Here is a 4,915-nt window from a genome sequence, read left to right on the forward strand (position 1 = left end):
ACTCACGACTGCTTGTGTGAAGTTGTGAAGTTTGCAGATGATACCACTGTAGTGGGTCTCATATCGGACAATGATGACACTCACTATAGAGAGGAGATCCAACACCTGGCACAGTGGTGGTTAGACAACAACCTCATCCTGAACACAGGCAAGACAAAGGAGGTAATTCTGGATAGCAGGAGGTCCCGGAAGACAGAACACACTTCTCTCCTCATGCACAGAGAGACAGTAAAGCATGCGAACAACATTAAGTTCCTGGGTCTCCACATAACATCTGGCCTGACCTGGTCCCTGAACACATCACACCTGGTGAAGAAAGCCCAACAAAGGCTCTTCTTCCTTCTTCCTCAGGAAGAAGAGCTGCTTGTGAACTTCTACAAAGCCACAATAGAAAGCATCCTCTGGCTTAGTACGGCAGCTGCACAACACAAAACAGAAAGAACTTGGGCTGCCTGAAGAAAACAGCACAAGGGAATTGTGGGAGGTCGACTTCAGTTTACACTGGATGGATCCAAAAAAAGCCCAGACGTATCGCTGCAGACAGATATTTGGACATATTTACTCTGCATATGTGCACATATGGATAATGTGCATTCAATTATGTTTTAGTGCTGCTTTTTCTAATGTTTTTCTTTTGTGAGTGTATGTGTGTATGTATGTAGATATATGTAGGTGAGTATGTGTCTATGTACAGGTGCGTTTGCATATACACTACAGGTCAAAAAATTTAGAACACCCCAATTTTTACAGTTATTTATTTCAATTCAAGTTGTTCAAGACCAATGAATAACTTGAAATGGTACAAAGGTAAGTGGTGAACTGCCACAGTCCTGATCCTCAAGGACCCCCAGAGGGGCCTGGTCACATCCAACTACCAGCCAATAACCTGCCTCTGTACCACATGGAAGCTTCTGTCAGGCATCACAGCGGCTAAAATATACAGGCACATGGGTCAACACATGAGCCGCAAAACACCAGCTACTGGTTAACAGAGCAGTCGCCTGAGACTGCAAGACTAGGGTGACCAACCTGTTCACTGCCTGGATTGATTACAAGAAGGCCTATGACTCGACACACACCTGGATCCTAGATGCCTAGAACTGTACAAGATAAACAGGACCCTACGAGCCTTCATCAGGAACTCAATGGGGATGTGGCATACACAGTTTATTGGCCAACTCCAAGCAAATAGCCCAAGTCACCATCAAGTGCAGGATCTACCAAGGATATGCTCTTTTCCCACTGCTGTTCTGCATAGGCCTGAACCCCCTCAGTGAGATCAACAAGACTAGCTATGGATACTGGCTACGGAATGGAGCAGTTGTCAGCCACCTCCTGTACATGGATGACATCAAGCTGTATGCCAAGAGTGAATGAGACATTGATTCACTGATCCACACCACCAGGATGTACAGCAATGACATCGGAACAGAAGTGTAGTCGGATGGTAACAAAGAGAGGGAAGGTAGTCAGAACTGAGGGGATCAAACTACCAGAAGGCAACATTGCAGACATTGAGGACAGCTACAAGTACCTGAGGACCCCACCGGCAAATGGGAACCATGAAGAGGTTGCTAGGAAAGCTGCAACCAACAAGTACCTGCAGAGGGTCAGGCAAGTCCTGAGGAGTCAGCTGGACGGTAAGAACAAGATCTGGGCTATCAACACCTATGCCCTGCCCATGATCAGGTACCCAGCTGGGATAATAAGCTGGCCAAAGGAGGAGATAGAAGCCACTGACATAATGACAAGGAAGCTCCTGACCATGCATAGAGAGTTTCACCCCAAGTCCAGCACCCTGAGACTGTATGCTAAGTGGAAGGAAGGAGACCGGGGACTAATGAGTGTAAGTACAACAGTGCAGGATGAGACAGTGAACATCCACGAATACATCTGGAAGATGTCCCCAACCGACCGCGTACTCAGTGAATACCTCAGGCAGCAGAAACTCAAGAGAGAGGAGGAACCATTATAGAAGGACAGGCCCCTGCACAATATGGACCAGAGGAAGTGGCTGACATCCAGAAGTCTTACCAGTGGCTTGACAAAGGTGGACTGAAAGACAGCACAGAGGCACTAATCATGGCAGCACAGGGGCAAAGCTCTGAGCACAAGATCTATAGAGGCTGGGGTCTACCACACCAGGCAAGACCCCAGGTGCAGGCTGTGTAAAGATGCCCCTGAGACAATCCAGCGTATAACAGCAAGGTGCAAGATGCTTGCAAGGAGGGCATACATGGAACATCATAACCAAGTGGCTGGCATAGTATACAGAAACATCTTTGCCAAGTATGGCCTGGAAGTCCCACGGTCAAAATGGGAGACATCCCCTAGGGTGGTGGAGAATGACTGAGCTAGGAGCCTGTGGAACTTCAAGATACAAATGGACAAAATGGTGGTGGCTAACCAACCAGATATAGTGGTGGTAGACAAGCGGAAGATGAAAGCCATAGTGACTGATGTAGCGATACTGAATGACAGCAACATCAGGAAGAAGGAACTCGAGACGCTGGTGAAGTACCAAGGGTTCAGAGAAGAGCTTGAGAAGATGTGGATGGTGAAGGCAACAGTGGTCCCAGTGGTAATTGGAGCACTCATTGCATTGACTCCCAAGCTAGGTGTGTGGCTCCAGCAGATCCCAGGAACAACATCGGGGATCTCTGTCTAGAAGAGCGCAGTCTTAGGAACAGCTAAGATACTGCACAGGACCCTCAAGCACCCAGGTCTCTGGTATAGGACCTGAGCTTGAAGGATAAAGACCGCCTGCAGGGGCAAGAAGGGATTTTTTTTTTAAGCACCTGGAATGACAAGCTATCTGGGCACAGTAAAACACTGTGCTTGTCAGCGGCATTTGGTATAACTCAAACCCAATACATTTAATAATGGCTTGAACTATATTTTAAATTGTTTAATCAATTATTTGTTGTTACACCTAGGATGTTTTTACATTTGACTTTGACCTTAAGCTCACCTTAAAAATGTGTAAGGTGCAGTGGAGGTGAGCAGAATATTGGCAATTTCCCTTTATAGTATTAGTCTTACAACTAATTGGACTAAATGAATACACTGTGGACTAATTTGATTCAATTGTGCTTGTGGCCTGTCAATATGTCCGCCCTTCAGTTGCTTCCCTGTCTAAATTCATGTTGTTAGTATCGTGTCTGTCTCTCTTCTTAGGTTATTTGACTGATGGGGATGTGTTGAAAAGATTTAAAATGCAGTCAAATTAGCCTGAATAAAATATTCCTTACATGAAGTAGCTGGAGGTTCTGTCTCTCCCTTAGGAACAACTACACAAAAAATCATACACACAAATATGCATGTATGCAAACATAAGATAGTACACGTACATGTACATACCTGCCATGCAAAAATTGACTCCATTTGGCTGGCTGCTGGTTTGTCTTCTTCCCTCATCAGTGCAAGAGTGAGAGTCTCATCATTAAGAGAGCATGCTTAATGACGGCAGGCCTAACCCTTTCTGATGCAGGGACTCTTTGATATTCTAGAGGTAATCTTACACACCTTCAACTGTGCTTGGCTCGTCACACAAACCTTTCCTCCTTGTTGTTTCCTTCTTGCTAATTTCTCAAAATATCTTTCTGTTTTACAAAGATTTGGTCATGCAGTAATAAAAAAAAAAGTGGCGATTTTACTATTAACATAATTTTAGAACATATTGTGAGATATGTGAGAAACAGCTTGTTTGGCTTTCTTTATTGGAAATAAGCACTGACCTGACACACTAACTGTCTAAATGGGTACAATGGGTTTGAGTCTTTGTTGAATAAAAATCACTCTGTACTGCCTGATACAACTTATAATTCATTATAAAGATGCAAAGCCATGGAACTCCAAAGTGTTTAGTATTAAATAAATCTGAAGCAGAGAAATCTGTAAACTGGTGTGCTTAAAATCATTTCTTTATTTTTCAAAAGCATCAGCTATAAGAGCACGTGGGCCAGGCACACTTCCAAATAATTGCACAAATGCACAAAAGCAGAAATAGTGAGTACTGGTTCTACTCGACCTGGTATTGTGCTATTTCCTAGTCTTTGTAACGACTGTTCAATAGAACACTCCTCCGCAATTTCCTCCTCGTTTTATTCATCATGTAATTAGGTCCAATTATTGTTAATAACTTTGGGCAAAAAGCCTTTGTTACCAAGGTCAGTATGGTCTGACAAAGCTTTAAAGCTGCCCTGCCCTCATCTTTCTCTCAGCACCATCCAGTTAATTATGTCCAACATGAACACACGCACATGCTCTTCCACTGACTCTTTATCATTTTCTCTCTGTGCCTCTCTATTTCTCTCATTCACTCACATAAACACACATAAAAAAATCATTCGACATTTTAAAGGTCCTTTCCTGCACACAATTATAGTTGATAAGCTTGAAAGAAGAGCCTCTTTAGTCTATAGAAGTGTGGTAATGAATTATCAACCGAAAAGCATGGTCTCCATGGGTTTTAAAGTGTACAAGTTGTGTGTAAAACACAGCTATATTTCTGAACTTGCCAACTTTATACTGTAGTCTTTATATGAGAGTCACTGCTAATAAAAATATTTTTTCTGGTGTTTGCACATGAATGTGGTGTGAAATTGACTTTCTCTCACAATTTGCTTAATCAGTTTGTGCTTCAAAAATAAATGACAAAAATATGTTCTCCAGCAGTGAAGTTGGAAATTCAAAGAACCAATCAGTGAAACAGATATTCAGTGGACTGGGTTTCTATGGCTTTACCATGGACCTAAAAAAATGAACAAAGAAGATTAGAAATCAATGATCTGCCATTGGTTTTGAAAGACAGTGATTAAACAAGCCAAGATCAATTCTTTTTAAGCAAAGAACTGCATGAACATTGCCATTCGCTTAAGATGAAGAACTTATTTTAACTTATATTAGGTAAAAA

The 4,915-nt window shown here is 42.7% G+C and overlaps 1 pseudogene; it reads left to right on the forward strand.

Annotated features, from left to right (window-relative positions):
• Positions 1 to 1,341: 1,341 nt before the first annotated feature.
• Positions 1,342 to 2,743, forward strand: LOC148102603 (uncharacterized; annotated as a pseudogene).
• Positions 2,744 to 4,915: the final 2,172 nt, after the last annotated feature.

Source organism: Neolamprologus brichardi, chromosome 6 (assembly GCF_056152115.1).
Source record: "Neolamprologus brichardi isolate AB-2024 chromosome 6, ASM5615211v1, whole genome shotgun sequence".
Classification (NCBI taxonomy): Eukaryota; Metazoa; Chordata; class Actinopteri; order Cichliformes; family Cichlidae; genus Neolamprologus; species Neolamprologus brichardi.